The sequence below is a fragment of the Dasypus novemcinctus genome, chromosome 21 (genome assembly GCF_030445035.2).
Source record: "Dasypus novemcinctus isolate mDasNov1 chromosome 21, mDasNov1.1.hap2, whole genome shotgun sequence".
NCBI lineage: Eukaryota > Metazoa > Chordata > Mammalia > Cingulata > Dasypodidae > Dasypus > Dasypus novemcinctus.
In genome coordinates this window covers 80,958,014-80,969,890 of record NC_080693.1, presented here as the reverse complement: position 1 = coordinate 80,969,890, position 11,877 = coordinate 80,958,014, and the positions used below count along the sequence as shown (strand labels likewise).

Genomic DNA, 11,877 nt, shown 5'->3' with positions numbered 1-11,877 from the left:
TCCAGCCATCTTAGCCAAGCCCTGGGGTTTCCTGTCTGGATGGGTGACATGCCACACAGTACAGAACAGGTGTATCCCTGCAGGGCTAGCTGGCAAGACACGGAAGATGGCACCTGCCTTTGTCAGTTCCCCCAGGCCCAGAATCCAGCCCTTGGCCCTGGAGGACTGATTTTATCACTATACTTGAGGGATCAGCTAAGAATCAAGACTGCTACCTCTGAAATCCAGAAACCTGATGGGACACTTGGGTGTAATTAGTAAAGCACGCTACCTGGGAAACCATGGCCCCCCGCTGCCGCACACTAGGGGAACTAGTGACTTCAGATCCACAGGTAACCCCAACCTGTCCCTCTGCCTCCAGGCCAGGCCAGCAGGGTCTCAGACGCCTTCCTCTGGATAGAAGAGTGCCTCTGCCTGATGGGCACCCTGCTTCAGGACCTCATATGGTGACCTCTTAAAGAAACCCGTGGGCCTTGGTAATCGAGCATCGCCCAAACTTAGGACCCCTGACCCCTCCTTTATCTGTGATAGTGACTGCCCCCCCCACCATCCAATTTGTTGGTGGGTAACAACCCATTAGTGGGGTACAAAATCAACCTAGGGGACAACTAAAGACATGCCGTTTCGCATTCTGCACAGCTGGGGTGGTTTTGTGAAGCTGTTCATTTATACAAGAATGTGTGCTGAGTCACAGGGAAGGTATCCTTACTGTGGAACTCTAAGTCTGAAAAACACTATGCTATAGTGATGAGTCAAGTTAAACTTTATTTGTGCTTCAAAATTGAAATCCAAACACACTGACAACTTTGTAGGTAATCCACTCAGTCAAAGGTTTCTCGAGGCAGAACATTTCTTTCTAAGACTTCCCCCAGCAAAGGACAGTGATGTTAGTTAAGCTCAATTTACAATCACCGTGGTCCTGCCTGAACCAAAGACTGCCCCCAGATCTAGTCTAGGATGTTCTTAGTTATACCCTTATAATTGCCGAAGGTTTTCTGAGACAACCTTATTCCTTGGCTACTTCTGAAAATGAAGGGCAAAGGAGCTCTTAAATGATTCTCCATTTTTAAAAAATGGTAAGTTATTAGCAATTGGCAGCAGAGGCAGAGCCATGCTGGTCTTGTCTGGCATCACTGGGAAATGACCTGCAAAAGAGGAAATTAATTTAAAACAACAGCCAACGAGTGATTCAAAACCGAAAGCTAAACTTTAAGGGCAATTTAGGGAAAAAGGGCACTCCACCTAGGAGCACTCATTCTAACCAACAATTTCTGGGTGTCGTTTGTGACAGGGTGGGGATCCCAGTTGCGGCACAAGTATATCAAACAGTTTCAGGGCAGGCTGCTATGGCAACTTGTTTAGAGGAGACGGTGGTCAGGGAGCAGGCTCTCGGTAAGGGACAGAACAAAGCTTCCACAAAGCACAAGGGGTATTTATACGGAGCCCCCTCTGCGTGTAAAATTTCAAGTCAAACACATGTCTGCTCGAGTTCTGCAGAGCAGTCAAGTCTCAGGAGACTATAACCAGGGAAGCAGGTTTTCCCCATTTGCTAACATGCCTTTCACTTTGTTTTACTGGCAGGCTGTAAGCTGCTGGGGCCAGTTTTCATACTCATTGAGTCTCACCCCAAAGACAGCTTCCTTGGTGACCAAGCAAAATGCGACTGACTATCCACACACTTCTCCCCATTTCAGCAGAAAGGCAATCACTCTGTGCCCATTTCAAGCCTGGCATTTAAACGAAAACAAAGCCAAGTGCCACTGTGCTCTTTCTCACACACCAGCCAGCCAGCCCAGCCCTCTGCTGCCCAAAGGGCAGCCCCGTGCCAGCTGCACCATTCAGACAGGGTATGAGCTGTATTTGAAATGCCCTAGAGTTAGAAACCAAATAGCTCTGCCAGTGCCACGGCGCCCCTTCTGAATGTCAGGACGGTGGCTCAGAATGAAAAGGTCAGGCATAGTCACCCCTCCGCATCCACTGGCAGTACTTTACATTCCTGTCTGTCAAAGAGCTCATTCATTTTCTTGAAACGGGCAGCAAACACCCCTTCACTCTACAGTAACAGCCTAACCCAGACCCTGCTTCCTTGCCCATTTCTGCTCTCCCTCCCCTCAGAGCTCCCTGCAGGGCACCTCGCTCAGCCTGCTCAGCCTGCTCAGCCTGCTGTCAGCTGTCAATCAATGGGCCCTGAGCTTGACAATGGGGGAAATCATACCAGGGCTTTTCAGATTTCAGAGGGACAACGCAGTGGACCAGGATCTCGGTAGGCTACTCGCAATTCCCCTTGGAGTCTGTCCCATTTAATCCCTTATAAAACCTGGGCCTCTTTACCATCATAGGGCAAAACCTGCAAGCCTCAGAATAGATGACTTTCCTTCACTCAAGATTTTCAGACAGAGATAACTAAACATCACAGGCTTGTGGGGCGTCTTGGGGGCAGAATGTAATGCAAACAAAGTCCACAAATTAAGGCAAATAGCATCACTTGCCTCGGGCAAAGCAGTTCACAGTTCTGTCTCGCACATAGCTGGCACCTAGCAAAGAAAGGAGGCATTCGTTGACATCTCCCTGCTGCTCAGCAGACCTTAAATCGGGGGCAAGGGAAAACAAACCACCGCTCCCTCAAACCTGCTAGGAAGGTCTCCTCTGCTTACAGGGCAGGAGGGACATTCGGCTTCTGGTCCAGGTCTAGGGGGGGCTGACCTGGCCCTTTTCTGAGGTGAAAGGATATGAGTGGCTAGGAGCATACCTGGTATGGGGGTTGGAACTAGAAAATTAATCTGTGAAGATACACAGATAACCAGGCCTAAACTTCCTGTGAAACTAACTGGTGAAGCTGAGTTTCAGACATCCAAGTTCCACACAGAAAGGCCTTTCTCTGCCTTCAGACAGGGATAACTTTGCATCATCATTGACTCAGCTCCCACCAACCTGCCGGCCAGCACAGCATGCCATGCAGGCAAACAAATTTCCTTCCCGAGGGTTTCTTCCCTCCTGAAACCTCTCCTCCTGGTCCACTTATAATTATTAGAGTGTGCCTCCCCTCAAGGACAGGACAGGTTTTTTCATCTTCTCCCATCCAGTGCCTAGAAGTACTCGTACCCCGGGCATGGCACACTGGGTTCCCTGCCCCCTTCTCGGCACACTCTCAGCACAGACTATCTAGTCTAGTAGGCTGTCAGCGGGATGCCACGGTGCGGGCTGCTCGTCATCTTAGCCAGCCTCCTGAAGGCCAGCTGCACAAACAACACCTGCTGCCGAGAGCCAGCAACACACACGGTCATTTTCTCACTCACCTGTGTGTGCAAAATACCCTGTAGAGCAGAGCATGCATGTGGCTGTATTAAAGATAGAGGATTACAGACCTGTCTTGAGAGCTTCCTAACAATAGCACTGTACTCTTGCTGAAATAAAATCCTTGCACTAAAAGCAGATCAGATCTAATTGTTCCCACATGCTGCTCTTGCAGTGGCCTCACCTGATTACTAGGTGCCACTCCAGAGCCATTCTCATCCATGGCTGGAGGTGATTCCCAGGATGCAGATTTTTATGCCTGTCTGTTTGTCTGTCTGTCTATCTAGCTATACTCTGTAGGTGATTCTGATGTGTAGCCACTAACCCAATTCTCACTACCCGTCTTTCTTTTTTTAAATACACACAAACTGAAACTCTGGTGGTTACCTGGTAATATGTGAAACTAGAACCCAGATGTCAAATTAATCCAAATTAGGGATTCTCAACCTTGGCTCTGCTGGCATTTTGGGCAGGTGACGGTGCCCTGCACATTGCAGGATGTTTAGCAGCCTCCATGGGCAATACCCACCAGATGCCAGGAGCACTGCGAACACCCCTCACCCCAATTGAGAGCCACTGGCTACTCTAACGCCATATGACCACGTGGATTATTTTGCAGGGCTCAGCTTTTACATAAAAAGCCACAAGGGCTGGACTTAAAAGAGAAGTGGATTCAACCACAGCCTTTGTTACTAACTAGCTGTGCAACTGGGTCCATGAACCAAGTCTCAGTTTAGTCAGGAGCAGAGAAAATGCTATCTACCTCCCACAGTGTACAGCAGGGATTGTTTCCCTTATCTGGGCATCCACGTCCCTGGGAGACCCACTTTCCCCCCAAATCTAACAGACCAATACTTAAAGGGACCATAACCTACGCGATTCTGTGAAAAAGCAAAAAATCGTCTTACCCTTTACAGAAATCTCATCATGAACATCCTTACACTCAACATAAGATGATGGTTTTCATGTGACTTTGTTCAAAGTCCACACCTTTCATCTATGAGAGAAACAAGGACAGCAAGCTTAAGAAAAATAACCTTAGTGTTTATTCTAGGGACTGGTGTTAAATAGCTGAGCCTCAGCGAGTCACATCTCCTCACAAAAGATGTCGTTTCAGACAGGGATAACTTTAAATCATCCTTGGCTCAACGAAAACTTGTTTTCAGAGTCCCTTTCTTCCTTCTATGCAGTGACCTTCATTTTTATTTCAAACAGTGACACCTGGTGGCTCCAAATTACACTGGCAAAGACCTTCATTTTTTACCTTGAAAAGAATTAGCATTCTGTGAACGCGACATTTCTGGATAGATTTCTAAACATATCCCTGAGTGGACTTATGTGTCAACATAAACTCATACAATCGAACTTAAATTCAGAATAAAGTATAAGGTGGATGGATGTGATAGCACCATCTCTGTTCCTCATTTCTGGTGATCACCCAGGTCTCGCCTCACTCATGGTTACTCACTTTAGGGCTTCAGCCATTACTCTTAGCTTCAACCTGCAGCTCTTGTTTCTTCCAGTCTCTTCAGCTGCCAAAGAAACGTCTACAGGGAAAAGAAAAAAAATGAGCACAGAAGATTCATTGTTAAAAAAAAAAGGGGGGGGATTCCTTGTAAGGCTAGGAATTTCAAAGCAAAGTCTACTATCCCAAGTATCACTATCTACAGAATTAAATAGACTGATCAGGGTTTTTCCTTAAGGCAACGCAAGCAGAAGCCCTGTATTCAGACGTTAACGCTCTTGATGCTGAATTAAAAGGTGCCACCGCCTGACCGTTCGCCGAGGGTGGGCATGGGAGGCCCCCGGGGCCGCTGTGTGCTGCCCGCCCAGTAGCCTGGAGGTTGGTGAGGCGCTTAAGGTGGTGGAGGTTTCTTTGGTTCAACGTCAAAGAAAACTTTGAACTCCCTCCCTCAGCAAAAGTAAAAGCCTTGCCGTTTGGAAGGCGCTTTTTCAATCAATCTCTCATCTAGTCCCCCGGACAACCCTGTGATGGAGGGAGACCGGGCTTTTCGTTGCCATTTCATCTCCGAGGAAGCGAAGCCCTGAGAATCCGGCCAAGTCTGTCAGCCCGTTTCCCGTCCCCGCAGCCTTACCGCCACGAAAGGCCAGCGCCTGCTCGGCTCGCTCAGGACCGACACCCACCGCCATGGCAGCCACGCGGCCGGCTTCGGAAAGACCGTGAGGCCACGCCTGCGCACGACTCTTCCCGGCAGTCTCGTAGGAGCTATCGCGATGGTGGGGAAGGGCTGATGGGAAATGCAGTTCAAAACAAGCCGGCGGCCGGGGCAGCCGCCTTCTCGGCGCAGGGGCAAGATGGTGGTCGCCAGCAGGGACAGTAGAGAGCCCGGGGTAGGAAACCTGACCTGTGAAGGGCCACGGCCGTAGAGAACGAAGAGCCAGAGAGTTGCTTCCGCCGGGAAGTCATTAAGCCACTGATTGCGTAGATTGTCGCTGGCCCAGATTGGGCAGACGCGGAAAATTCAAGGGGGAAGGAGCCGATGAGAAAACTGAGGCCCGGCCGAATTTCTTTTTTAATTGCTCGGCGGATATAATTTGGGGTGGGGAGGGGTCATTTGGAGTCTTTGATTGGGTTAGTGAGGGGCAAGTGACTTGTTCAACATCCCCCTCAGCTACATTTAAAAATTGGGCAAAGAAAAGTGAGGCCGAGCCCCTTACGGCAGAGGGCGCCCGAGATCGGCCCCCCCCCCTCACCCCTCGCTGCGCGGGTGTCTCCTGGATGGGGCTGAATTAATCCGAAGCTCGCTGTCACTGTCTCTTTAAATCGGGGAGGGGGACTAACAACAAAATTATGAAAAGAGAAAAGAATAATGTAATACCCACAACCACTTTTGTGTATCATTTTTCAGGCAACCACGCTGGCTTTTTTTTAGATTTATTTATTTATCCCCCCCCCCCCCCCCCCCCCCCCCCGCTCTCTGTGTCCATTTGCTGTGTGGTGTTTTTTTTTTTAATTACGGGACCAGGGATTGAACCTGGAACTGCCTATGTGGGAAGCTGGCGCTCAATTACTGAGCCACATTGGCCCCAGCGCCCCTGAGTTCATTTGCTTGTTATTTGTTTTTGTTTGTTTGTTTGTTTTCGGAGGCAGGAGAACCAAATGCTGGGCCTCCCATGTGGGAAGCAGGCGCTCAACCACTTGAGCCACATCCACTCCCCCTGGCTTCAGTTTTGAAATATCAGTGGGGCAAATCAACATCTAGAGTCAGGGCCAGAATTCACATGCATCTGGAAATTAGATTAAATTTGAAAGTCCGCACAGCTTTTTCTGTTTTGCTCTCCCCATTCTCATCACTTCTTTAGCAACGATCTCCGGTGGCTTTTAGTGTGGATTATATTTTTCTGTATATGGTAATTTGTTGCACGGATTTATTTTCAAGTTACCACATTGGTTTCTTTTTACCTTGCTTTATTGGATTAAAGGCCCTTCAAGAGCAGGAGAAATATCTTTTTTTTTTCCCTTCTGAATTTCCTCACAAGGTCCAGTTGGGTGTTCTGCTGCCTCTGCTCACAGTAAGTGCTCAGGAAATAATTCTTAACTGGGTTAGGAATAGTAGTAACTTCTAAATTGGGAAACTGGCCATATATATTCATATAGCCATATAATGTTGATATTCATGGGGGCTTTTGTTTTTGGGGGAAAGAGAAGAGTTTTGTGTTTACAGGGGTGGTTAGGAACAAAATCAGAAAGGAAGCTGAAAGGGGCTGGCGACAGTGGGCATCTATCTGTCTACTGTTTTGAGCCACTCATGTAAGGAAGAGTTAGGATATAAGGCTAGGGGCTTTTTTTTTTTTTTAAAGATTTATTTATTTATTTCTCTCCCCTCCCCCCCATCCCAGTTGTCCGTTCTCTGTGTCTATTTGCTGCGTCTTGGTTGTCCGCTTCTGTTGTGAGCAGCACGGCAATCTGTGTTTCTTTTCGTTGCATCATCTTGTTGTGTCAGCTCTCCGTGTGAGCGGCAGCATTCCTGGGCAGGCTGCACTTTCTTTCTCGCTGGGCGGCTCTCCTTACGGAGGTGCACTCCTTGCGCATGGGACTCCCGTACGCGGGGGACACCCTTGCATGGCACAGCACTCCTTGCGCACATCAGCACTGCTCATGGGCCAGCTGCACACGGGTCAAGGAGGCCCCGGGTTTGAACCGCGGACCTCCCATGTGGTAGACGGACGCCCTAACCACTGGGCCAAGTCCGCTGCCCTAGGGTCTTTCTGAAAGACTCTGGCAGGGCTGTCTCGGGCCCTAGACTCATTGATGCCCGGGTGCAATGACAGCCATTCTCCACACAGGCTGCTGTGTAGCTTTTGCATGTGACCAGGGCACAGCTTCACCTGCAGAGCCCAGTGGTGCTCAGTGGAACAGTGGTTCCCAGTGGATGGGGATGCCACAGGCCATCAGTGGCCAAGAGGCTAGAGCAAAATACTCAGAGAGCTCTTGTGTGTGACTGAGCACATGGCAGGTACACTGCTTAGGCAATCGAGAAATAACTGGGGGAGACACCAAAGAGGGCATCAGAATTCCCGAATGAGCCTGCAGAGATGCTGAGCTGTTGAGACCGAAGTGTTAATATTTTGTCATCTCATTTGCACTCGTGCCTGGTGAGGTCTGGTACATCTGAGTTTTACAAGCAGTGGAATTAGTATTTAGTCATTATCCAAGGCGAGGGCAGATCCATAGTTATTGGCATGGAAAGAGGCACACAATCTACTGTGAAGTGACAGAAGCACTTCACAAGCTGAGCAGGGTAGAAGTGCCCAATACTTTTCAGAGACTCAGTCTCTGAGAGCAAAGGGAAAATGTAGTGAGCCGGGCCTGCTGTGTTGGGGCAGTCAGCTCATGCAGTGCCATTCACTGGGATTTAAGACACGGTGCCTGGAACCCACGGTAACAGAACACAGAGCCTTAGGAACACTAGGGTTAACCTCTTAACCCAGAAAGGACTGTTTCATTTTATTAATAAAAACATGAAGGAGGGTAAGTTAGCCGCTTACATTTGGAACAGTTGCTCCAGGGATATCACAGGAAGTCTGTCTACCTGGGAGGCCTGTTTGCTGCCAACGGGCAGCCGATCTCCCTGGTCTCAACAAACAGAACCTAGTTTCTCTTGATCTACCGGGCATCCCAGGCTGCAGAGAAGGCAAGGCCATCTCCAGCCCCAGGGGCTGAATCTTAATTAGTCTGCACCAAACAGGATAAATCTATTCCCTTTGCTGGGAATTGTTTGACGAAAGGGACTGTGATGCAATTCTGGCCCCACAACAAGCCCACTAAGGAACTTCGGGAAAGTTTTCTTATTTTTAAAAAGAGGCCAAGAGAAGAATAGCCTTTCTTCTGGCTTTAGGGCATTGTGAAGATGCCGATGCTTGAGACTGCTGCAGGCGTCTTACATCCGCGAGGCTTGCTTCCAAACAAGAGCCAAAGGTCTGAGGATGGCAGTGTGGAAAGAAAGAACATGAGGGCATGGTGGTGCTGCTAAACTGCTAAAATAACCAGTTCTGAAACCACCCACCTTCAGACCTCTTGTTTTGCTTTGGAGACACCTATCATTTTATATTTTAATATTTCTGAATGTAGTAGGCTGCATCTTATGAACAAAGGCATCTTTGTTTCAATGAAATTCAGAATGTCAGATCTGAAAAAGAAATCTCCTTATTTTTTAAGCCATTTTAGAGGAATGCTATGAATGGAATGTTTTTGCTTAACTCCAGTGATTTTAACTCACCCAGCTAAAAAACCCATCATGAAAGTATGGTGGATTTTTTTCCCCCTGAGATTTCTCAAAACCATGAATTCCTATTCAGAAATCTGTATGATCCTTAAACATCACTTTAACTTTCTGGAGGCAAAGTATAATAACATGTTCCCTTTTTGGAGAGAGAGCCGACCTTGCAGTGGTGGAGATTACATCCAAGAGGAAAAGCAGCACGTTCCACTTACCTGCTCTGCGCAACTGTTACTGCTAGTAAAACTGTTACTCAGCAATGGATTTTTAAAAATAAAAACAAAAGAACATGAAGAATATGTACTCTTTGCTTGACGCAGGTGGTTTCCTGGGGACATCTCTCCATTTCCAGAAAGCCTGCCTTTCATAGCCTTCGCTCAGCCTTTGCTCGTGTCCCTGTTGCCTCTGCCTGACATTTCATTTCCCTCATCCTCCTCTCTGCGTAGAACCCGCCACCTCATTTAAAGACCTGCTCTACAGAGTCTTACCTGAGATGCTGGAACAATCCCTGGAGCTCTTTTTCCAGTGTTTTTGTGGAGTGGAAGCATAGGATGGGTGGGCTTTGCGAGCATGCAGATCTGAAAGTCCCAGCTCTGCTGGTTCTAGCTGAGTAACCTTGGGCAAATCACTCCACCTCTAAGTTTCACTTTCTTTTCTGGAAAGTGAGGAGAAGGCTGGTCAGCTGAACCTTACAGGTAAGTTTTGAGATGGTTCCTACAAAGCATTCTGCCTGCGGCCCGGAACATGAGCTCTTGATAGATTGGAGCGCTTATTATTCGGAGCGGACTTCTCTTATCACCCATCCCACCATTTTATGATGATTCATTTTTATGTCTGGCTTCCCCAGTAGACCGTGAGCAAGACAAGGAGCAGGTCTTCATTCTTGTTTTTGTGTTGTTTGGTTTTAACTCTTTAAGTCAACTTAGGGAAGCGGACTTGGCCCAATGGATAGGGCGTCCGCCTACCACATGGGAGGTCCGCGGTTTAAACCCGGGGACTCCTTGACCCGTGTGGAGCTGGCCCATGCATAGTGCTGATGCACGCAAGGAGTGCCCTGCCACGCAGGGGTGTCCCCCGCATAGGGGAGTGCCACGTGCAAGGAGCGTACCCCGTAAGTAGAGCCACCCAGCGCGAAAGAAAGTGCAGCCTGCCCAAGAATGGCGCCGCACACATGGAGAGCTGACACAACAAGACAACACAACAAAAAGAAACATAGATTCCCAGTGCCGCTGATAAAGATAGAAGCGGTCACAGAAGAACACACAGCGAATGGACACAGAGAGCAGACAACTGGGGGTGATGGGGAGGAAAGGAAGAGAAATTTTTTTTAAATGCTAAAAAAAAATAGTAAGTCAACTTAATTGGGGTATAATTCACATACAATAAAATGCATCCATTTTAAATGTACAGTTCAGTTGTTCAGTAAATGTACACACATTTACTGAATGTGTAACCACAACTCCGTTGGAGATTAGAACATTTTCATCACCCCAAGGAGGACCTTCATACTCTTTTACAGTCAATTCCCATATCCAGCCCTGGCCCCAGGCAACCACTGTTCTCCTTTCTGTCACTATTAGTTTCCCTGCTCTAGAATTTCATACAAATGAAGCACACAGTAGTTCCTCCTCTGTGTCTGGTGTCTCTCAATCAGCCCCTGTTGTTGCTTATATTAGTATCTGTAGTTCATTCCTTTTTATGACTGAGAATTACTCTACTTTGTGAATATACCATAATTTATCTATTCACATGTTGATGGATATTTGGGTTGTTTCCAGTTTGGAGTTATTATTAATAAAGCTGTTGTGAATAGTTTTTTGCACAAACGTTTTTGTGGACATAATGTTTCCATATTCTTGGTTAACTTTGTAAGAAACTGCCAAAGTGTTTTCCCAAATGGTTGTCATACTTTACATTCCCACCAGCGATGTGTGAGTCTTATGGTTGCTCCATTTCCTTGGCAGCTCTTATGATCAGTCTTTTAAAGTTTAACCATTCTTGAGGGTGTGTAGTGTTATCTCATTGTGGCTTTAGGTTGCATGTTCCTGATGACTTACGATGTGTAAGCTCTTACCATGTGCTTATTGACCTTGTGTGTATTTTTTGTGCTAAGTGTCTATTAACATCCCCCCCCCCCGGTTTTATTGGGCTGTCATATTATTGAGTTGTGAAAGCTGTTTATATATTCTAGATATAAATCCTTTCTCAGATATATCTTTGGCATGTATTTTCTCCCTATATTTCCAGAGTAAAAGTTTAATTTTAATCAAGTCCAATTTATCTATTTTTCCTTTATGGTTAGTACTTTTATGTCCTATTTAAAAGATTATTCTTTCTCCATCGAATTACCTTTGTGCATCTGCTTTTGGATGCATTGATCTGTACGTGTGTCCCTAGAAATAACATGTTGTCTTGAACTGTGATTATATCCCCTTGTCTCAGCAAGTTCACTGTGTTCTGCTTGGGTTTCTCTGTCCTGTGTGCTGCCTATTGTTAAGTGTCTGTTTCTTCTATTTTGTCCAGTTTGCTGGTTCTTTGTTGCCAGGAGGGTCTTAATCCATTTTTGAATCCACAGTGTCTGGCACACAGCCACTCCATAAATGCTTCTTGAGTGGCAGAATCTTTGTTAGCAGCTCCAGACACAATTCATTATATAATCTCTTTTTTTTTTTAATTGGAGTTGTGGGTTTACAGAAAATTCATGCAGGAAGTACAGATTTCCCTTGTTACCCCCCCTCCCACATACACACACGCAATTTTCTTTATTTAAATTTTTTTATTATCTTTTTTTAAGATACGTAGATCACACAAAATGTTACATTAAAAAATATGAGGTTTCTTT

General features: G+C 46.9%; 2 long non-coding RNA genes and 2 other non-coding genes across 4 annotated transcripts; all 4 read right to left on the bottom strand.

Moving 5' to 3' along the window:
* Positions 1-745: 745 nt before the first annotated feature.
* Positions 746-5,500, bottom strand: LOC101414616 (uncharacterized). Its single transcript, XR_002796112.3, has 5 exons — positions 5,391-5,500; positions 4,763-4,841; positions 4,203-4,291; positions 2,490-2,534; positions 746-1,145 (listed from the first exon to the last, which is right to left on the bottom strand). It is a non-coding gene; the product is annotated as an uncharacterized lncRNA (long non-coding RNA).
* Positions 2,837-2,920, bottom strand: LOC111763200 (small nucleolar RNA R38). The gene has a single exon (XR_002796115.1). It is a non-coding gene; the product is annotated as a small nucleolar RNA R38 (small nucleolar RNA).
* Positions 4,366-4,443, bottom strand: LOC111763199 (small nucleolar RNA R38). Its single transcript, XR_002796114.1, has one exon. It is a non-coding gene; the product is annotated as a small nucleolar RNA R38 (small nucleolar RNA).
* Positions 5,501-8,230: 2,730 nt separating the features above from the next.
* Positions 8,231-9,636, bottom strand: LOC111763197 (uncharacterized). Its single transcript, XR_002796111.2, has 2 exons — positions 9,524-9,636; positions 8,231-8,736 (listed from the first exon to the last, which is right to left on the bottom strand). It is a non-coding gene; the product is annotated as an uncharacterized lncRNA (long non-coding RNA).
* Between the last annotated feature and the right edge of the window lie 2,241 nt (positions 9,637-11,877).